The sequence below is a fragment of the Lepidochelys kempii genome, chromosome 1 (genome assembly GCF_965140265.1).
Source record: "Lepidochelys kempii isolate rLepKem1 chromosome 1, rLepKem1.hap2, whole genome shotgun sequence".
Classification (NCBI taxonomy): domain Eukaryota; kingdom Metazoa; phylum Chordata; order Testudines; family Cheloniidae; genus Lepidochelys; species Lepidochelys kempii.
The window spans coordinates 331,389,487-331,413,398 of NC_133256.1; the positions used below are offsets into that span (position 1 = coordinate 331,389,487).

The following is a 23,912-nucleotide window of genomic DNA, read 5'->3' on the forward strand; positions in this document are numbered from 1 at the left end:
CTATAATTCTTAATTGTACACAGAACATTTTTAAAAAAGCATAAGAAATTCAAGCAGGGGATGTGGGGACTGAAAAGCTGATCAATCAAAAGTCACTGGGCCAGATCCTTAGGTGATGTAAAATGGCAAAGCTCCGTTGATTTCAAAGGAGCTGCATCAACTTCCCTTCTGAAAGCCTGGTCCAGCAGAGATTGCTGCATTACATTTTCAGTCCATGGGGCAGAGGGAAGGAAGGGAATGCAATGCTTTGTATTGCTTTCTAGTGACCATCTCTGGAGGATGAATGGAGAGAATATGGAAGGAGATTAGTCTAGCTTTCCTTTTTCAGAAAAGGGTTGTTAAGATATGGGCCCTTAGAAGAAAAAGGAGGACAAAGAAGAGGGAACTGGGGATGGTTAGGGGTCCAGGGCATAGAAATCTAAAACAACATTTAACCTTGGGTGAAATCTTGTCTGCACTGAATCAATGGCAAGACTCCCACTGACCTCCCATGGGACAAAGAGTTCAACTAGTGTCCTCGACTGATGTGGAAAAGTATAATTCTATAAAACATATTGAGCTTCATAGGGTTGCATGGGTATAAATGAAGACAGAATGTGTCCTATTGGATGTAAAGATATCAATGAAATCATAGAATCATAGAATCATAGAATATCAGGGTTGGAAGGGACCTCAGGAGGTCATCTAGTCCAACCCCCTGCTCAAAAGCAGGACCCATACCCAATTAAATCATCCCAGCCAGGGCTTTGTCAAGCCTGACCCTAAAAATCTACTACAGTACTTTATGGCATGGTCAGACTGAAGTCTATTCTCTCCTGCTCCAGGTTAGAGTGGCTGTCAGTCTTCGAAAATATTTAAGCATGTAAGTAAACTAATGTTTTTACACTTCTGAACTGGATGGAATTTTGAAACAAAACTGAGGATTCTTGGTTAAAAAAAAAAGCACAAGGGAAAAAAAAAGTTCTGATCCACATGCCAAACCTCATACCACACCCTGGAGCTGAAAAAGTACAAGATAGCTTCTGGGAGAATCAGCCAAACAGGTGATGGAGGCAGTCATCACTGCCAGGAAGGAAGTGGGGGGCAAGAAATGATGCAAGAAGATACATTTGCTTTTACATAAAGAAGGACTACATTGCAAAGGGCTTTAAAAAGGAAAGGATCAGAAGCTTCTGTTTGTTGTGGTGTACAAGACAGTGGAGGGACCAAACAGGTGTGATACATGACATAACAAAGAAGCTGATCTTAGCAGCAGTGTTTTGAGTAGACCTCTGAGAAACTAGGAAGGTGTCAGAAGGCTAAAGATGAGGAGATTGTAGTAGACAAAATGAGAAAGGAGGTGGTCCTGGAAGAGAGCTTTAGCATTGTCAGAGACAAAGGGACAGATTTTAAGATGTTATCGAAGAAGCAGCAGCAAGAATAACTTTGAGAATGAATATTCAGCTCTGTTTAGATTGTAACCTCCTTAGGGTAGAGACCACTTCTGTTTCTCAGTGTCATGCATATTATCAACATTCAACAAACAACAACATGAAGTGTTTTACAGTACAGTTTGGATAAAGACATGTCACTTGGTTCAAGGAATGGAACTTTCTTGCCTGAAGCTGCAAAAGTCATTGTAGAGTCAATACGTGGGTCACACAGTCTCTTTGGGCTCCAGAACAAATAACCAAGTTTTGGCATGAGTCCTGAGCAAGAATGTTGTGATCCAGCCAGCACATCATTCAGTTTTTAGATTTCTGAAAACTTGAAAATGATCCTTAATCACTTTCCCCTGCCTCACTGTCCTACCCTAATATGCTGTGGATTGCTGTGAAAATTATTTTCCTCAAAATTACTAGAGAGACTGAAAGAAATTGTTGCAGACACTTTTTAACTAGTAACCAAGCCACTACTTGTGTAGCTTATTTACTGTTTACAAAGTTTCCCCTTGGATTTTTGGTATAAAGTGTTGCTGTTTTATAACAGCCATTAAAATTGCTTGTAAAGATCTGTTTGCTTACAAAAATATCAGAACCTAGATACTTATTTCATGTTAATGTTTTAGAAGTTAGATTCTGCAGAAATGTACCTTGTGCTAGAAAAAGTCTAATTGAAATAGGGGTTTTTTTATTTTAACCTTTATGTTTCTCTGTGTGTTATAACTTAGAGAGCACCATTATTTATTTTCTCTATTATGGGACTTTGGAGGTGGGATGGATTACTGATAAACTCTAGGTTCATAATTTGGGAGGGTCCCTTGCATTTTGAGAAGCAGTACTAGTGCACACTGATGGAAACATCACTCGGATTTCTCTGGCAGAATGTTCCCATTTACAGGATCTAATGCAAAAATTGGCTCCACCAACACTCCCAGCCTTTCCCACTCACCAATTGTCTTCTTCCTTAAACACCTCTGGGCTTTCTCCCGAACTGTCCCATGTGCCTGGCAAAACTTCTCTCATTCAATTCATACAGATACTACCTTTTCATTTTTTCAAATCCCTCCTTAGGATTCTACCACAATGGCCAATAAAGCCAGCCTACTGATTGTGGTTAGGTAACCAACAAGCTGTGATTAGTCCCTTTTCCGAAGCCCTTCTTCCACCCCCAACTCCATGACCAATTAAAAAAGTTATGCTAATTCTTCATCATACTCATTTCCGTGTATGTTACAGCCTCATCCCCTACTCTTTTTACTATGTGTGTCTTTAGGACCACTGTGCGCTACTGGGCCAATGCAGATCGCAAAGCCCAAGTTAAAATACAGCAGGGTTGGGGACAAAGCAGTCTCAGTTGAGAGGATTGGGCTATGGAACACATTTGCAGGATATTAGGTGAACCTGAGGTCTGATGGTCTTTAGGAAATGCGGCAAAAACTAACTCTTTGGAAAGGTCTTCTCATTGCAGGAATTCACAACACGGTCACCTCCTTCTACCCAATGAACCCCAGAGAACAACAAAAAACAAAACAAAAACAAAGACTCTGAATCAAATCAGCCTAAATAAAAAGTAAGTTCACAAAATCTAAAATCTCCTAAACAAGAACCCTGCCCCATGCAGAATGTTTACCCTGAAAATGGAGACCTGCCAAAGACTCAGTGAAGTCCACTGGGGACTTCGCTATTGCTATCAATTTTACATGGAAGGCTTTCAGATATTAGGGTGATTGGTGTAAATATAAAACACTAAAAGATGACTGTAAACCCTTTGGGGTAAACTCTCTTTTCTGTTTGCACAATGAGACCCCAAACCTAAGAGGTGTCTCTGAGCAACGCTACAATATAAATACTATTTTTAAAAGCTCTTTGCTTATTTTGAGACCACACCCAGGGCATCATATCAAAATTCTGGACACCTCAGCACTGTAAAGTTAGTGATGAACAGGACAGAGTGCAGAGGAAACCAACTGAAATGATTACAAGCGGTGGGAGGGATCTCATGTATGAGGAAATATATAAAGATCTGTATAGATATGGGGTGGCCAAGTGACAACTGGGGTGGTGCACAGAGGAATTATTTTGGGTGACACAAGGGAGCGTAAGTAGGAAATTTAAAACTGGTAAAAAGGAAGCTGAACATGATAAGGAAAATGTCTTGACGGGGCATTTACTACATAGTGGAAAGTCTCCAAAGGTAACTGTTGGAAGCCCAATCACTTAGAAAATTGAAAAACAGACTAGACAAAAGACTAGAAGGCAGTCTAGGAAAAAAAATCCTTCCTTAGCTGGGTGAAGAACTAGATCTCCCAGCAGCTGAAGATAACCCGTGTTGAAAAGCCCTTCTAGAGTGCTACAATGCTCATCATTCTCTTATTTGTATCTGTTTCCCTGAAACTGTGTTTTTAACCTGTTTTCTTGAAACCTAAAACAGAAATGAGTGTTTGTATCATTCCAAAAATCCTAATTGGCAAAAGAAATGGCTTTGTTTAGTGCAGACACAGGTAAGTCACACCCTGAATGGTATGACATGAGCATTTCAGAACATTGTGCTCCTTTCTCTTTGTTTTAAGTTATTAGATGCTGACTATGTAAGGTACAGAAGACATCACACACCTTTAAAAAATGGACACAATCTGAAAAGATGGTAATTTACCCGTTGGTGACACCATACCTATAGGAAAGCTGCTAATTAAGTATGCCTGTTACTGGTAGTAGTTTTAATTCAGTGCCAAACTCTGAAGCAATCTAATTTCCCAGCTGACAAATGGTAGTCAGTGCAATAGCAGCCTCTGGTTGTATGCTTACTTGAATGTGCTGAGAATTAAAGAGGAAATAAACCTAGTAATAACTAGTTTTCTGTTGGCACTGATGAAGTTATGAGAATAAATTCTGCAGAAGGTGTGCAGAAAATGCAAGCAATCACGAATGATGTCCAAGCCACTGAATAATGGTAACTTGACATACACAGATCTCAATGGAACTGCAGGAAGAAAAGCTCCCCTGCTAAACTGAACACAGCACACAGCTAAATAATAAATCAGAGCCGTGTAGCCAAGCATCTTGAAAAAGCAAAAGCACATTTCATTCACTCACCTCTCCCACCACATGTTCCTAACACACACACACACACGGAGCAAATATCTAACCCAGCTACTGCTGCATTCTGAGACCGAAACTAAGAGAAGTCTCAGTAAATCCATCTACCTGTTCATCTATATAGAATCTAGCAAAAATGATATTATTAATTCATGACAATATCCAGAGCACAATTTTCAGATTTGTACTGACCCACAAAAATGTCACTAGAAGGCAAAGAGATACACAAATATGGTGTCTTGTGGATATTGTTAAGGATAGGAGAAAAAGCAAAACATAACTGATGGGAAATGATACTAAACATAACATGCTTTAATAGACTGTATATGGAGTACGTTGAGTATGTGTTTTTGATTATGCAATGCAATTCTGATCCATCAGAAGAATCAGCCTGAAGCTGCTGGCGTTTTTTAATGGCTGGAGGCACTCTTCTTGAATAACATTCATATATTTATATGGGGATTTTCACACAAAAGTTTTCAAAAGACCTTCTGCCTTCCCACCTGCTCCCAAGACACAGATCACTGGGTCTGGAAAACTGGAATATCAAGATCATACTGGAGTTTCCCATATGTGCTATGAGGAGCCAGTGGAATAGCTCAAATACAGTTTAATAATCATAGCTAAAAAATGAGCTATTATATACACACACACACGCATGCATGCACAAGAGCACAACAACTGTATAGCAGAACATGCATTACAATATTAAATGATTTCACCTACTGCACATCCCCCTTTACCAGATTATTTCCCCCCTAACACTAGTAGTTGGGGATGTTTGGTGCTGTAGTTGATTGTATTGGGAGAGGGTAGTTTAGTAAGGGGATATTTGCAACAGAGGGGTTCAAGGGGGTGATGGAAGGCTGGCATTTTGGGAAGGTGGTAGAGCTGCAGTTGTGGTGTGAGGTCTACACAGAAACTACATAGAAAACTCAAAGGGTATACAAACTAGTCCACTGTGAAATGTTACACCAAGTGGACACTTACTTTTAGAGGGGGGAGACAGCCCAATTAAACCCATTTTGGGACACAACCCTAATTGTGGAGGCGCCAAGTGGTGACTCCATAATATCCACACATAACATTTTGGGAGTCTGAAAAACTGGAATACACGTGGATATGATCTCCTCTTTGTGTATAAGGAGCTGAAGCTCATGCGACATGTCATTTGATTGGGTAATTTTCCCTAGTTTTGTGACATGATCACCTTTGACCTCCATCTCATGACAACACAAACATTTTTACATTGCCCGTTGTTCCTCAGTTGGCTACTTCCACGAGCACATTTGCCAGTACAGTATGTTTAGGGTGGAATAGTGCATGATGGTGTGGGCTTCCCCCGCAGATGTATTAACCTAATAAAAATAATAGCTGGTAATAACAGTAATGCAACTGAAGGAGAGAGCTCTCTGGAGAAGCTGAATGACATTTTGTAAGGTGCACATGGTCTACAGAAGTCAGTACAGCACATATGTTTCTAATGACTGATCCTCTTTGAAAACTGCCTGCAAATAATTAGCCCCTGGGATTTCCACCTGAGCTGCCTTTATCACCTTCCAGACAGGTAAACATGCTACTCTAGCACTTTCAGTCCATTAACTTTAAAAAAAAAAAAAACACAAACCACAACAGAAATAGATCCTGTCAAATAATGCAAATCCTTTAAAGAGCTAAAAGAAAACAAATGTCAAAGGGTAAAGCTCACTGTATGCTCAGCAACCAGAGCCCTAGGGCCACCCACTCCCGTGACATCATCCCCAATATATCCAGCAAGTGAAATCATTGCTCTACAGTGGTCTGACTCAGACAGTCTACTTGGGGAATAGCTACTGAATTTAGCAGCAGAGGCTGTCTGTTTAGTACTTTACGCTGGACTGAGCATTAATGAGTCACTGCCGCTGTGACACAGAACAACCCTGTGACAGCATGAAGAGCTAGGGAAAAGGAGCCTGTCTGTAGCTGGTGTGCAAGCAAAAATTGAAACGGAAGGGTTATGTAAGGTTTCTTTGCAGAGAAGGATAGGTCCTAAAGTACCATCGCTGCTATTCTTTAGATCTGAGGTAGTGTGCCCCCTGCTTGCTTCCTGAAAAATTCCTTTGGGAATGAAACTGTTTTCTGAAGAGAGCTGTAATGGGTCACACAGGCTCATCATAGAAGGGAAACAGGCAAGCATAAGGTTACAAAATGTTGCAATTAGGGCAAGTCTGAAATGTTCAGGCCTGTGTAATTACAATTAAAAGGAGAATTGCATGTGTTTGACTAGAAGCACTGTTTTTCTCCATTTCCCAATTTAATAGCATCTGGGGCTACAGCAATATCTCTGTGGCACTCTGAAGTTATTTTATTGTAGTTAGGATGTGGTTCAGTCATCAAGTTGGAGAGGAAAATAAAACTTAAAAAAAATGAGAAAGAATGGAGGGGGGCAGTTTTCAAATTAATTACTTGTTCACTCACCTTTATACCCAACCTTATCACTGCATGAAAAATAGCAATACATGAACAATTAGGTTTGCCATAATTATGCCTGTCATATTTACATGGAACAAAATTTATTGCCTAGGGGTGGTTTTAATTACAATCAAGTGAGAAGTGACTGAAGTTTTAATAACATATCCCGAATTTAAAATACATTAAAACCAAAAAGCATAATGAAAAAAAAAAAACCCTCACTAATGAGCAATGACTGCTCAGGGTATTCTGCACCTGAAGATCAGCAGCAACTTGTATTATTGTTATAAAATAGGAGAATTATGTCACCATGAACTAAAATAAGGTAAAATATTGTTACTTGGCTCACACAGTGACTCACCAGCTTTAGAGAGATGTCTTAGATTCCAGGGATGAAGGAATCAATGGGAGGTTGAGGTTCCAACAAATTTTTAAAAACTTTTCTCAGAAAACTTCTTGTGTGCTGCTAGGAAAACTATTCATAATAAACCAAAGCCATATTTTCCTAGACTTCACACCACCACCACCTCTTCCTCCCTGCTCAACCCTACAACCTCTAAAAAAAATCTGCTACTGGTGGTTATTTCTTATATGTCACGTACCTTGTTCATTGCACTGGAGAGGAAACTGAGTCTTCTTATGCCACAAGTACTCCTTTTCTTTTTATGTCAGAGAATGAGTATTAGCACAGAGTTTTATGAAGGAGGGGGGGTATATTGGTTGTATGATTTCAGAAACTTCACTGGAGCTATATTAGCTGATGATTTGGCCCATTATGGATAGACTGGAAGGACAGCCAACAGGACAAAGACAGGGATCACTGTATTCTATACCTGTGGTTCTCAACCGGGGGTCCACAGGCCCTTTCAGGGGGGCCGTGGGGCCAAAACCTCGAGTCCTGGTGCTGCACATGGGGCTGAAGCCAGGGGTGGCACGGGGCTGAAACCTCAAGCGCCCTTTTCCCCCACCTCCCTGAAGCTGGGAGCAGCGCAGGGCTGAAGCCGGGGGTGGCACGGCATGGGGCTGAAACCCTGAGCTCCCCCTCCCCCGCTGAAGGTGGGAGCAGCACGGGGCTGAAACCCTGAGCTCTCCCCCCCCCCCCGGCAAAAGTCAGAGCGCGGCAGTCCCGGGGGCAGCTCTACCCCCCCCACCTCCTCCTCTCCCTCAGCCCCCTTCAGGGCCCACCATCTGACTAGGTCCTAGGTGGGAAGCCAGCTCCTCTGGCTGGTGGCGTGGAGTGGACAACTGTGGAATTCCCCCATCTGCTGCTGGTGCCCAGGCTTTCAGCTGCTCCTCAGCTCCCAGCCCCCTTTCACTGCTCACGCAGCTGGTCAGAGATACCCAGGCAGGGACTCGGCTCCAGGGCCAGCAGAGATCTCGGGCAACAGCCACCGGCACACAGTCCCAGACAGGTGGGTGGCCTGCTGAGGTGAGTCGGGGGTGGAGGTGGCACTCCCTCCCTGGACCCTGCTGTGCGTAGCTGGCCCGAGCCCTACTAGCCCTTGCCCCCCAAAAATAGATGTCAAACTACACCTATGCCCAAGGGTCCCACCCTCCCCCCACTGGGCCCTGGAGTTTTTATAGCATGGTGAGGGGGGCCTCAGAAAGAAAAAGGATGAGAACCCCTGGCCTATACAACTGATGTAGATTACTCTGAATTTAACCAATACACTATTCTGTTCTATAACGTTATTTTCTGCTGAAAAACATAACTTCACTTACTGATTATTTTTATGTCTCTTCATGCTTTTGGTGTGATGCCCTCTAAAACACAGAACTTGCTTTTCCTTTGACATCTGTCTCAATCATCACTTGTCTACATGGTCCCGCAATGCAATCTCTAGGGGTGTGACTTGCAGCATGCACTGAAGTGATGAGCTGTAACTCTCCCATGTAGACCCTGCTAGCCTGAACTAAAAGGAATCTAGTTCACATTAACTTAGTCCTACATGACCCATAGTCTGCACTGCGGAGCCATGTAGACAAGCCAATAGTCCACACTTCACCATTTAAAAATAATTTCATCCCGTCTTTTAAAATTTCTTTGTATGATGACGTTTCCCCTTTTTAATCCTTTCTACCTTCTGCCTTCATAGTTTATTCCTACTCCAGCTATCAGGAGGCAGCATGGCCTAATGAACTGAGCAATGGACTGGGATTCAAGAGACATGGCTTCTATTCCCAGCTCTGCCAGTGGCCTGCTGAGTGATTTGGGCAACTCTCCACACTTCCCGTGCCTCAGTTTTCCCTCTATAAATGGGGATAATGCTATTGACCTCTTTGACATCTACTGATGAAGAGTGCTACATAAAGACCTAGCTATTATTGCCAGCTTGATTTGGTTGAATTTTTAGAATGAGATTTTACTGTAGGGCTGGCATGTAGCTTTTAAATCAAACTTCTGAGTATGTGCCCTGCAGATCAGTACCACCCAAGAGGAGCACAAGTCAGATTGTGTTTGACTTTGAAACTCATTGTCACAAAGGATCACTGAGGTCAATGCACAATTCAGAAACTAATTAGACATTTATATGGCGCCTAAGAAAATCCAGAGTTATACCCGTAAATATTAAAAAAACAAGACTTTTGGAAAGCATATAAACCTTCATGATTCAGAGTTTAAGCCAAGCTCTAACGAATGGAGATTAGGAAGGAAGCTTTCCCTGGAGACATGTTCGCCTATAACTACTTATTGCAGGGTTTCTTGTACTTTCCTCTGTAGCAGCTGGTACTAGTCACTGTCAGTGACAGAAATTAGATCAGATGGACCACTGGTCAGATCCAGTGTGGCAATTCCTATCTCCGCGCTGTTGCTACATGTGTACATGGCATAGGATGGGAGAGGTTGAGCAATGTTTTCCATCCTCCTCCCCTATTTCCTTTTCAGAGTCACTGGTGGGGAGCAGAAGTGAACAGTTCCTGTACTCCCTAGAACACAAACTGCTGTTGGTGCAGCCCATAAGCAGTTGTGCAAGGGGAGGGGGGGGCTTCTCATGTACCACTTCTTGCCTTGACCTCTGATACATCTAGAATGTTATCATGACAGTCGTACATCATCACTGACCCCTTGTGTGCAGATTTATCTGAAGCTACACCATCCATGAGACTCCGCTTCATTTTATAAAGGGGTTAACATTAAAGCAGTTGAAAGTGGATCACTCACTTCTGACTAATGTAGGCTTTTACAGGTGAAGTTTCTATTTGTTTGTGGGCAAATTAACAGTTGGAGAGTCAGAATAAAATACAATCTGTACCTTCAGGAAATTGCACAAGGTAGTTTATTATGCTGCCTTCCTACCGACATATTCTGCCTTCTGAGCCTTTCTATAGACACTTCCGTATGGTGTGGAGAGAGGGCTGGGTTCCTAGGGAATTTTGCCTTCTGTACTAACAAGTACATCAAAGGTCACTGTTGCATAGAAAGCTGACAGAAGCTGCCCTTGAGGAATATTTTAACATGGAAATTCAACTAGAAAGCCCAAAAGGCACAATAAAGGTAGGAAGTAGGCACCTTAATACTGACAGGGAAGGGAAACCTATCAAAGAAAGATGCCAGATGAATCTGCTATTCAAATCTGCTTTGTCCTTTCCTGGAGAGAGAGATCTGGTGTTGCTTCTTAACTAGCTGTGCAGCAAACTGTTTCCTGGAGATTCAAACACTGATGATCCAATTTTCCTTCAAAGCTTACTCAGAAAACCCCCAGATGTACCCACTTTTTTCCCCTAGGCTTACAATTAACAGCATGCCTGAAATACTGGCACAAATTGTGCCACCAAGATGCTGTAGAAAAATCTCAAACTGTTCCAAGAAATAATTTTCTACACCACTGAACCCCCATAGTATCATGCACTTCTAGAACACCTTTCATCTGCGGATGCTAAGGCTCTCTATAAGGATTATAGCCATTTTACAGCTGGCTAAAGTAACATTCAGGACAACAATTCCTGGACTAAATGACAAGAGAGGGACGGTTGAGTCAACGGAAAGACTATTCAGGAATATCCCATTTATTACTATAAATTATCATCTTGATTGCAGTGAGACTCTGAATGTTCTAGAATTTCTTCAAAAATATAAGAAAAGTCAGTCCCTGCTCCAAAGAGCTTACAATCTTGAGGTCAAATTCAGATACATTTACTCCAGTTTTATAGCATCTTTTTGCAAGAGTAGTTACACCGAAGTTAAGACCTCTACTCGTGCAGTAAGGTACTATTTCATATTGAGAAAGGATATCCTAATTTGGCATTAAAATAATTAATTCATATGGGGGGATGAGAAAAAGTATACAACATACCAGTAAATGGCTTGATTCTGCCCCCCTCTGACAAAGAAATGTGAGTATCTTTCTCTGCGAATAGTCCCCATTGAATAAAAGGGGGTGTAACAGGGGCTACTAATCTCTTGAGAATGTCTTGCTGTTGCATGTGGTTTGCAGGCCTTTTCCTGCTTCTGGTGCCCCCTGTAGGCTGTCGACCTTGCTTTGCAGGTCTTCAGAGGCTCAGCTCTCTGGCTGGGTCCAACAGTCAAAAATTTATCCCTTCCAGGGCAGCAGAGAGTCCAATAAAAACTGTCTGTCTGCCATCACCAGGGTCTTCAGCCCTGGCTCTGGGCCCTTTAAACTCAGCCCTTCGCTCAGGCTTCAGGACACTTTGCAAGTGGGGGAACCCACAGTTCCAACCCAGGGACCCTATAAACAGCAGCCATGTTCTGCTTCCCTGAGTTCATTGCTGCTGCATGCCTGGGCCTCTTCCTACCTGGCCCCTTTATCTTTACCCCATACCTCAGGGTTAAAGTTCTCAGTTCCTCTCTCCCCCAGTTCAAGCAAATGCCACCAGTTGCACTCCCACAGCCAAACAGAGCACCTTCCCTTGCCCCTCTGGTCCCACCCAGGCACTGACTTACTAAGCCTCTGCAGCTCCTTATAGCGGAGCCTGCTGGACTCTGATTGGCTGCTTCGATGGAGCTTCTCTCTAGGCAGGCCTGGAGGACCTCCTTTGCTGCTCCTTTCCTGGGGTTGGGTTTGATAGGACCACAGGACCTCCAGCCGGGGGTCACAAAGGCCTAGTACGCCCTTTCACTGGGGACTACTCAACCAGCAAGGTGCTAATTACTGTAAGGCAGGCAGGCAGATTAAAAATAAACAATCCCCAACTGTTCATAAATGTCACAAAACTCAAATCCCACTAATGTAATTTGAATGGCCTTGAGATCATAATACAGGCATTGGAGAGAAGGGATCTAGGTTCTGTTGCCACAGGCTTCTACTGAAACCTCAGAGAAGTCACTTAAAATCTTATTGTTACAGATAAGTCCCAAGAATGCCCATTTGAGGATCTGCAGCTATGCATACAATTATTGCCTTTGGGCATGGAGTGTAGAGACTTCTGAATGTACACTAATATGTGCAGCATTTCATTGATATGAACATGGAAACAATGAGGCACAGACACCATAAAATGTCTAAAAGCAGAGGCCACAACTTACTTTGTAAGTATCACCTAACAGGGGTAATAAGCCCAAACTACCCAGCAGCCATGTTGGAGTGTAGATTTCAGCTGGCACCAAGTCCCTGGTATCCTATAAATATGAGAGTGAGTGTGAGGGCAATGTCCTCTCAACATCCTCAAGCCTCCCAAAGGACCCTCACTGAAAGCCAGAGTCCAAACTTTCTCTCCTCCTCCACACTGGAGGTGGGAGAGATAACACGAAGGAAGCCACAAGCTGCATGTGAGCCAGAAGCATGCTCCTTCATCGTGCGTTGCCATGCCCAGGACCAAAGCCCAGGCAGACCACCGAGTTACAGGGACTTCAAATAGACACCTTCCTACCTGCAACTGCACCCAAACCCAACATAGTTGCAGCAGTTGCAATCTAACCTCAGACCTCCTACATGCCGCATCCCAGTTATCAGGGTGAATATCTGCATGCAAATACAGGAACTGCGCGCATCAACCGCAGGACCCAAAGACACAGAATTGTTCATACAGACATCAGGCCTCTACCTTTAACCTCTACTGCCTTTTGATTTCTCTGCAAGTCAGTTTATCTATCTGGACGCATGGTGCATGCATACAACCCTCAGTGGAATACAATAGGGACACTCACTCAAAGAAGACCTTTCCAAGGTTCTTGTGTAGAAAAGGCAGCCATTATTGTAACTAGTTTCCATACAGGGAACATTTTATTTGAAGATCTGCAATATGTCTGCAAACTACAGTTCTGGTCATGTAGGCAGTCCATTCTATTTAAAAATGTGCTTAGTGTATTTACACTTTCTATCCATTATAATAAACATTTGACATTTTGGCCAGTGGCCTTGTCACAAAGTTGACCTTTAAGATTGTTGGTAGTATACAAAGAAAAATTCTCTAGGAGCTAGCAGTCTCTACCTAAGGAAATCTACAGAAAGACTGTATGCCAGTGGGACTGCAGTATGAAAAATTCTTTGTAGTACCTCTTTGTATTTTATTCTTATTCTAGCTGTGGCCTACAATAACTCTAAAGTTACTACATTTGTACCTAAACAAAGGTAAACATTTACAGCTGTTCATGTCTAAATAATGTTTAATCTTTTACAAAAGGTGGCACATTAGCACAAGTTGACAAAACCACCTGTTCGCCACTTACCTGACTTAAAAAATAAGTGACGCTTTCCAGAACAGATGTAAATAAGACATCAACTAGGAACCTAGTAGGTAACCAGGCTGGGTTACATTTCCTGAAGTGATTACTGATTTTTGTGTGCTTTAGCTTTTGGATGCTCAATCCAAGACCTCTAACTGACAAATTATATTAAACACCCAGCCCCTTAAAATCAACCTGAAACAAATTATGCTTTCATTGACACTAGTTTAAAATTCAGAGTATCTCCCATAAATCACTGTAAAACAAAATCAGAGTCTAGCCTGGAGCATCTATTTGTTTATTAGTTCAATGAGTACTAATATAGAGGGCTACTGATCTTATGGAAAGTAGTACCTATTTGTTACATTTCAACTTTATAAAGAGAAAAAGAAGGCAAAGATCTTGCCTAGGAGTGCCAGAAACAGCAAATTATGTTTAGTGCTCTGAACAACCACTATCCCAAATTCACTCAGAAAGCTGAACTGAAAAGCTATGCTGCTGCCAAGCCAAAAATTCAAGGTTTTCGACATCACTTGGGAAGATGGACAGTCAAAGAAAATGTGAAGTGGTTCTTTAATCTGTTGGAGATAGCCGTGACAAGAACCAATGACTGGAAGACGAATCCAGACAAATTCAAACAGAAATCAGGCACAGATTTTTAAAATAAGGGTTGGTTAACCATAACACAAGAGAAGGGAAGTGGTGGATTCTCCATCTCTTGAGGTCCTCAAATCAAGACTGGACGCCTTTCTGGAAGGCGTGCTTTAGCCAAACTTAAGTTACTGGACTTAATGCAGGAGTAAGTGGGTGAAAGTTAATGGCCTGTGATGTACAGGAGGTCAGACTAGATCGGTAGTTCTCAACCTTTTTTCATTTGTGGACCTCTAAAAATTTCAAAACAGAGATGTGGACTCCTTTGGAAATCTTAGACATAGTCTACAGACCCCTAGGGAACCACAGATTGAAAACCTCTGTTCTACGGAAACGACAACCTTTCGCCGACCCTTTAGAGATAGTCTGCAGACCTGAGTACCACAGATTGAGAACCACTGGAATAGATGATGTAGTAGTCCCATCTGACTTTAAACACTACACATCTATAAAGCGTCCTGCAGCTACATCTACAGAGCATGCCACTTGCGCTGCCATGTAGGGTATATGTAGCTATGTGCTGCAGTGAAAAGCTGGCTGCATCTACACTGCAGTGTATAGCTATGCATGTCAGTGAAAGGCTCTAGCAGCGGGAAACAGTAGGGAAAGGCTCAGCAGTGGGGAGCTGTTCGAACATTTCCCCACTGCCTCTCCAGTCAGAGTTTTTTCTCGCTGCTGGAGCCTTTCCTTGTCACAAGAAGTTGCCAGCTTCCCCTGTGGGGAAGGCTCTGGCAGCTACAGTAAACTACACTGCATCTTAAGCACATCCTTTCCAGGGTCACAGCTGTCCAAAGTGAAAGTCCCAAATCTCTCTTTCACACAAACAAAAATCCTTCCCCTGCCCCACCCCCAGACTCCTCTTACGTCTGTCTTCCTCTCATCCTCTAGCAGGGCCGGCTCTTATTTTTTTGCCACCCCAAGCAAAACATTTTTTGGACACCCCCACTTTTTGGCCGGAATGCTGCCCCTGGAATGTGCCACCCCTGGAAATGTGCCCTTAGGCACCGACTCCATGGGTGCTTTGGGGCTGGAGCACCCCCCGGGGAAAAATTAGTGGGTGCTCTGCTCCCACCGGCAGCTCCCCCCCTGCCCCAGCACACCTCCACTCCGCCTCCACATCCTCCTCTGAGCACGGCGCCGCCGCTCCGCTTCTCCCCCATCCCTCCCTCCCTCCCAGGCTTGCCGCGAAACACCTGTTTCGCGCAGCAAGTCTGGGAGGGAGCGGGAGAAGTGGATCGGCAGCACACTCAGGGTGAAAGGCAGAAAAGAGGTGAGCTGGGGCGGGGAGCGGTTCCTCTGTCCCCCGCAAAGGGTTACTTTCTGAAGCCCTCCCTGTGCCCCCCCGCCCCAGCTCACCTCTGTTCCACCTCTAGCCCTGAGCACCCCGCCACTCCACTTCTCCCCCCTCCCTCCCAGGCTTGCCACCAAGCCTGGGAGGGAGGGGAGAGAAGTGGAGTGGCGGGGTGCTCAGGGGAGGAGGCGGGGCCGGGGATTTGGGGAAGGGGTTGGAATGGGGGCGGGGAAGGGGCAGGGTTAGGGCCGGGCCAGGAGGGCGCGAGCACCCACCGGCGCCTATGAATGTGCTGCCCTGGAAATGTGCCGCCCCGAGCATGTGCTTGCTTTGCTAGTGCCTAGAGCCAGTCCTGTCCTCTAGCCCCTTGGTGGGCTCAATAACCTTTGTGGTGGGCTTCTATGCCCCTTTTCTTGGGACCCGTAGGGGAACGCAGGCCCACCCACCACTCTGGGTTCTGGTCTAGGTCTGCACTATCTGCTCCTTTCCTTAAATTGCAGTATTCTCTGGGCAACTTCTTATCCAGGCTCTTAAGTTTGCCTGGATCCCTCTATCTCTTCCCTGCTTAATCAGGGTCTCTCACAGGTCCCCCTGCCTGAAGAGCTTTTCCCAGCCTCTTCTCTGATCTAGTCAGGGTCTTTCCCAGATTTCCCTGTCTGGAGAGCTTTCCTAGCTCTCCCTAATTTATTTCAGCCACCTTCTGTTCTTTACAGGAATTGCCTGCTTCCTCTCAGGTAGGGCTCATTCTGTAATCAAGTTGGCTTAATCCCAGACTCTCCAGCCCGCGTGGCACGCCACCCTGTTACAGGAGCCTAAGTTTCATATTCAGACGTGCCTTGGGAGCTTAGCTCAGCTATGTGTTGCAATGCTAAGCAGAGAAATCCAGGCATAAATTAATAAAGAAAAGCCCTGAGCAATGGGACCGGACCAGTGTGGATGTTTGGAGCAGTACTTCGCCTTCCCCAGCTGGTGGTTCAGCCCACTAATTTACAGTGAATATGCCAATAATGAGGATAGGGGAACATGCCCGTAGAAGAGAATCACAATCTTCCAACTGGGGGAAAAGAAGTAAAAAGTAATGCACAAACCCAGAATGTAGTGTTCTGAACTCAAGCCGTGGAAATATCGGAAGGGAATTTGTTGCAAAGAAAACAAACATTCAAAAGGGGCATATCTGGATAGAAAATACTAACCTGGGGGACCTATGGCTCCTTTAGTCCCAGTGTTCCTACTTTCTTTTCATACTAAATGCTGCCAGAATGGTGCAATGGAAACAAAAAAACATACTTGTTTCATAGTTGTAGCAGCAGTGGTCAATTTTGTGAGTGGAATGAAAGGGAACGCTAAATGGTGATGCTGATCATTTAAAAATATTTCCCTCAAGCCAGTCTCAGCCTATGTCATCTCAGTCACATGTGTAAGCAGTCCATATATAGTACTGTTGCTGCAATACTCTGTGCCAGGAGGCCAGAGGTTCAGCAGAGGAACTAAATACCATCCCAGCACCTCTGTGGACTTACGCTACATACCATCAAGACGATGAGTCATGATTGTCTGTGTAGATGAGAGGGAAATGGCCCCCTTTTCACCTGTCAGCGGGGATATAAAATCCACAGCAAACGATAGGAAAAACAACAGGGAAAGACTACAATCATGGATTTTCACTGCAAGCCCTTATGGTTTACTTTCCTGAACCTCTAATGCTTTGCAAGGTGTGTGAATTTTTTGAGTCATCACTTTCAGGCATGCTGTGCTACTTTACACTATGCTGCACCCGTACAACCTGCATCCAACTTAATAAAATAAGACTCAAGACAAGGCAAGTGAAAACAAATTCAAACAACTGATATGTGAACAAGTTGACAAATGCTTGACTACATAAGTGTCACATCTCACTAGCTGTCATTCCAAAACACATCTGCTTCAGCCACGGCTAGTGACTTTCAAGAATAGGCTACATTTGCATCTGAAGATTTAAGTGAAGTTCATACATGCTAACTGACACAGTATTACAACTTAAAGAGCAAAACCGTGCTTGTCTCACCACCCAGGATCTTCTTCCTAGTTTTATAATCTGTCAGTGCAAGCCATTATTTTTAGAGAAGTGCAACATTGCTCTCTGACATATGGGCTATGCTTTATATAGTATCCGAGCCAGTTATTATTACTATTTATTATTTGTATTACCATAGTTCCTAGCAGCCCTAGTCAGGGACCACAAGCCCATTGTGCTAGATGCTGCACAGTTGGCAAGTCTCTTGTCAAGAATGACAACATTAAGCACCCAATGATAAAGTCTGCAAATTTTGCACACACACCCCCAGTGAATTGCTCATTAAAGGATTTTACTGCACTGCTGGAGAAAGGCAATTAATACACAGAAATTAGAACACTAAGAGTCCCAATACTATAGCACATGGTGGAAAAATTGGCTGAAGAATCAAGACACACATTGCTGCATAAAGATATACACTAGGCATGATCTTGCAATACTCACACAGATAAAATCACCCTTTAACTTTATGTTCGTAAAATACATTTTAAACATTTGTGTACTAAATTTGTCAAGGTCTAGGAATTTCCAGCTATCTTTTCATAACCCAAGATTTAAGAGCAACATTTAAAACTTATTTTTTTATAAAAGTTCAGTCTAGTATAAAAATAAAAAGGAGTTTCCTAGCCCCCCTATTTCAGAAAGAAGTTTGATATGTTAAAGAGGATGACATATAACAGATAATATTTGTAGATGTGTGTGCGCGCACATATATAATACACACATGTATGTACAAATGCAACAAAACATATTTGCTTTGGGTACCAATAATTTGTTCCATGTATCTTCCACTTCTTCCTCCATTTACAGCATTTTCCCCTCTTAACTGTGTCTCTGAACTGAGAAGCATGAAATTGCTGTTGTCTTACAATCCAGCAGATAAAGTCCACTGCTAGCTACCCTTACGATGGACAATCTACTTAAGTGACAATAAAACACTAGCAAAGTATGGGGAAGGTTCCCTTGTGAGCTGTTTTCTGAAAGGAAAAGTACATCCTGCCTTGACTGCTGTCAGCCCTTCAAGCTGTCCTCCCTACCAACGTTTCTCCAGTGTGAGCTCTTCCAGTGATGCTGGGTGATGTGTCAATTAAACAAAAAGAAAAAAGTGGGAAACAGATGAAATTCTTAGAGCTAAACTTAAAACAGAGACTTCATCCAGACAATCATGCTGCTGCTGCTGCTTTACCTACTGATACAGCTTCTGAAACTGACAGGGCTGAATGGTGTGTAGTATCAGCAAAGGACAAGACGAAGAAAGACTACAATTCACTGAAAAGAAACCTGATCTTGATGAATGCCATGGAATCACAGCAATTCTTAACAAGCCCTACTTTAACTGGCTTAAAGGCCAGGCATGGGATCAATGAAATAACTGCCAAGCTGATAAATACCTCTGCTCCCTTCCATAAAACTGACTTGCTTGCATTCAGCAAAGATTACCCAAACTGGTACAGGTAGGTGCACCAGCTGACACAAACAAAGCCTCAACAAAGATTCAGCACAAAGGAATGGAGAAGATAGGATTGTTGCCTGCCCTTCTTTGTGAGATACTACTGAGTTTTAGGGCTTGTCTACACAGAAAGTTATTGTGCGGCAAGCCAGGGCATGAATCTTACTTGCCATGCACTAGCTGGCCATGTGGACCCTGCTACTGTGCACTAAAAGTTCTGTAGTGCACTGTTGATGTACAACAGCAGCATGTCAAAATACACGATGGAATGTCAGTGCACAGTAGCAGGGTCCACATATTTGGTATATGGACTTGCAGCTTCTGTGCCTACTGCTGTTTCCCACAATTCCAGCTCAAGGTGGGAGGGAAGGATTGTAATTACCTTCTGTTCCTCTTCTCTCAGAAATCCCTTCATCTGCTCCTCTCTTCAAAGGAGTGAAACCACCAAACTCTGCCTCTTCTGCATCCGTCTCATCACCAGTTTTATTTTGGGAGTGAAAATTTTGGACAAGTCTACCTGGGTTGAAGTTTCTCTCTCTAGATCAAGTCTGAGCTCAGGGTCTCCTGTATCACGACTAGCACCATTACACAATTGGGTTGGCATCTATTTAATGACATTTTAAAAATAAAATAAAGAATACTTTTACTGGAACTGAAATAGGAAGTTTATCAATGAGATTACATAGTGCAGTCTATTAGAACTGCTGAAATTAAGTTTTATGTTAGTTTGAAATAGGCTAAGCAAAGCTTACACACACACACACTCGCATACACACTCAAAGTGGAGGCTTACATGGCCCGTATTCTGTACCAGTACATAAGGACAGGCGCTGTGAAACTTCTCCAAGCACATGCTAGGGTTAAGCAACCTAGCAGTGCTAAAACTGGAAGCATTTCATTGGAGAGCTGAAATACCTGGGATGTTACAGCTCAGAACTAAGGTGCATTGGCATAGCTGCTTGGGGCATGTGCCCTGTACTTGCCTACACCACTCCAGTGCTTGGCAAGTACAAGAGACAGAAAGAGAGATCATCAGTGTAAGCCAGACAAAAAACTATTTCCCAACACTACCTCTCCCTTTTTTCTTAACATTACAATGGACATTTGATCCTTTGACTGTATGTTCAAAGGCTGAAATTTGTTCAGTTTTGGATCAATCCATTCACCTTTCATAAACCGTGCTCCTCCTGTGATTACATCATCTATATATCATTTATGCCAGGGGTTAGCAACCTGCGAGCTGATTTTTAGTGGCACTCTGCTGCCAACTGGGATCCCGGCCGCCGGCCCCGCTCAGCCCGCTGCCGGCCTGGATGGACGAACCCCATCTGAGCGGGGCCAGCAGCCGGAACCCCAGCTGGCAGGAGCTGGCGGACAAAACCCCAGACCGGCAGCAGGCTGAGCTGCTCAGTCCGCTGCCGGTCTGGGGCTCCATCTGCCACCCCGCTGCCAGTCTGGGGTTCCGTCCGCTGGCCCCTGTAAATGTAAAATGTATTACTGGCACGCAAACCCTTAAAATTACAGTAAATAAACGAAGACTTGGCACACCACTTCTCAAAGGTTGCCGACCCATGAATTATGCCATTCCCGTGCCTGAGTTTAGTTAATCACATCACTACATTGCTGCTCACAAATATCATGTCATGAAACACCAGGTCCACAAGGACTCTCTCCCCCAGAAAGCCTCTTGTTTTTTCCTTAGGAGGTAGTTGAGAAATTATATGGCAACTGAATGCACAGATCAGAAAGTCAGTTCCCTGAACCCTCTCAGTTTTCATTCAAAACACTGAATGAGCCCAGAATTTCTGCTGAAAGCAGTGGTTGGACCTAATGAGTTAATTAATCAGGGGGAGGGACCAGTTATGCCAACTGCAGTTATGCTGGTGATAGGGCTGTAAGAAGCCCCTGCTGCAGGGGTAAAACGCCACCTGGCTTTCCTATCTAACTGGGTCTTGATGAGCTGACATCAGCTACCGTTACAAGAGCTACCATCAGCATGGGCACCCAGTGACAGTGCAGCATTTCAGCACTTTGCCAGTCACTGTGAGCATCACTGGCTGATCTGACAGACGTTCTGGCATCTGTGAGACAGGCTGATAATCTTTTCTTGTCTTTGGGAGGCATCTGTTAGCACCACCCAGCCTGTTATTGCTCTACCCGTTATTTTTGCACAGACTCCTTTGAACACTGGACTGGTAACAGCCTAGAGAGTAGCTGGTCATTTTTTTGTTTTTGTTTTACTTAATACGGTAGGTTATGGCATGTTAATGTGATATTCTGCAGTCCTTTCTCATGCAGAATTCTGATAGACTTCAATGCCCAAATAGCAGCCAACATCCCTTCCTTTTATCTATACCAGGCAAGATGACTGAGCCTGTTTATTTTGCATACCAACTGCCCCACAGTCCTTCTTGCCTTTGCCATATCAGCACTAGACTACTGTAATATATGTTACCTGGTGCTAGATGATGAGACTATCTAGATAAGCTATTACCAGCAGGACAGTGGGGTGGGAGGAGGTATTTTTTCATATTCTCTGTGTATAAATAAAGCCTGCTGCAGTTTCCACGGCATGCATCCGATGAAGTGAGCTGTAGCTCACGAAAGCTCATGCTCAAATAAATTGGTTAGTCTCTAAGGTGCCACAAGTACTCCTTTTCTATCTAGAAACTGAAGCTAGTGTAGAAACCATGTATTAAGCAGAGTGTTATACTAGGAATGCATTGCAATAGTAATTGGTTGATTGCAGGGTGGAGTTCAAGGTGCTGGCTTTAATCTATGAAGCCAAAACACACTGGGACTTGGGTTATCTGATAAATCACCACCTTCCCCATTCAATCATACAGCCGTTGCAATCAGCAGAGGCATTAGAAATGGAATGTGATGGCCAGCTGGCCATGTTCCATGAAGAGACGCCAGAATTCGCTTGTATCCTTGGTTCACCAAAGCTTGCATTTGTTAGTTTTCCAGACATATTGTAAAGCTCATGTTGTATTATTATTATGATTAGGCATGGAGGGTGAGAGAATTTAGGATAGTAAGATGTCAGTACGAAAGATTAATCCAGTTGTCACATGTAAGCAACAGTCTGCAACAGCACTCCGATAACTGCATTGGTTGTTGGGGCACCATCACTGATGAGCAATCAATCAACTGTCTCCACCCCTGATGGTTGTGTGTCAGTGCTTGAGTCTCCGCGAAGTCCATTCCTGTCCACTCTTTTATGTTGTCCATCCATCTCTTCTTCTGTCTACCCCCTCTTCTCTTCCCCTGTACTGTCCCTTGGAGGATGATCTTGGATAGGCCAAATGATCTTGTTACATGGCGGTACCACTTCAGCTTGTGCTTCTTCACGGTTGTCAGGAGGTCTTCATATGACCCAGCATGTTGGGTGATGATGTTGTGAACCTCTTCATTAATAACGTGGTCGAAGTAGGAGATGCCCAGGATTTTACAAAAGTATCTAATCTCTACTACCTGTATTTTCCATTCAAGTTCTGCTGTAACGGTCCATGTCTCGTACGCATACAGAAAAATGGAGATGACCAGTATGTGCAGCAGTTTCAGTTTGGATTCCAGAGAGATGTTCTTGTTCCTCCAAATTGGCTTTCGCTTTGCCACTGTTGCTGTTGTTTGTGCAGTTCTTGCCAAAATTTCTGCCTTTGATCCTTCATCAGTGATGATTGCCACCAAATACTTGAACTGTTTCACTGTCTCCAGCTCTTGTGGGCATCCTAAAAAAAGTTCATTCTGGTTTTAGAGATATACCAGGTTGCAGAAATATTCCATCCTGCGCTGAGAATGGGGAATATCACTAGAAGAGGTAGCAGCTCCAAAATCTAAGTGATCTTTTCAAGTACTCCAAGTATATATTGTATGAAGTTGTGGATAGTCCAGAATACATAACATTGTGGTTTATTTTATTTATGATTCTTGTGCAGCAATAGCACCCAGAGCAATATCTTTCAGTATAAACCCACTTTCACACAATAGAATACGAGAGATGAAAGATGGCTGGACAATTAAGGCAGACGGCTAGAAATGGAGGTTATTTACCAGTAACTGGAAGTTCTTTGAGATGTGTGACCAGCTGTGTCCATTAGCTCACCATGCTCAGTAGTTCTCCTCACGCTCCAGACTGATGACATAACAAGACAGTGAGGGTTGATGCCTCTCCAGTTCCTCTTCTTACTATAAATCCAGTAGTAAGTGGAAGCAGAGTGATGGAGGATGGGTAGAGGCCTACAGATAGGGACCACATATCTCAAAGAACTTCCAGGTATAGATAAATAACCTCCCTTTTGTCTTCAAATGCTGGTCCCTGTTTGTATTCCACATGTGGGTGATTGACAAGCAAGATTCAGACTGGAGACGGGAGTGAGGATTCCAGCAGGAAAGATGCTTGAAGTACTTCAGTTCCCACTGCTCCATCCAGGGCAGAGGCCTGAACTAGTGATTAATGTTTTGTGAATGTGTCAATGGAATTCCAGGTAGCCACTCTGCATGCATGCAGTATCGGTACTTCCTGCAGCATGCCCTTACCCCATCAGGCGAAGGGATATGTCCAAACTGGTAACATGTGATGATGCACTGAGAAATCCATTTAGAGATTCTTTGAGAGGATATAGCCAGTCTTTGTGACCCTTCCGCTATGGCAAGAAATGGCCTAGGTGATTGTTCTGGTAGGTTTGGTCCTCTGCAGGTAGAATGCTAAGGCACATCTTACACCGAGGGAATGAACTCTCTTCTCCTTAGCAGAGGCGTGGGGTTTTGGGAAGAAAAACATGTAAGTGGATCGTTTAGTTGACATGGGATTCAGAAATAACCTCAAATGGAATTTTGGATGTAGGCAAAGGGAGACTTTTTCTTTGTAA

At 43.6% G+C, this 23,912-nt stretch overlaps 1 protein-coding gene across 4 annotated transcripts in view; it reads right to left on the reverse strand.

Annotated features, from left to right (window-relative positions):
- The window catches only part of CACNA2D1 (calcium voltage-gated channel auxiliary subunit alpha2delta 1), a 683,143-nt gene that overhangs the window by 540,952 nt on the left and 118,279 nt on the right, over positions 1–23,912 (reverse strand). The gene's annotated exons all lie outside the window — the stretch shown is intronic.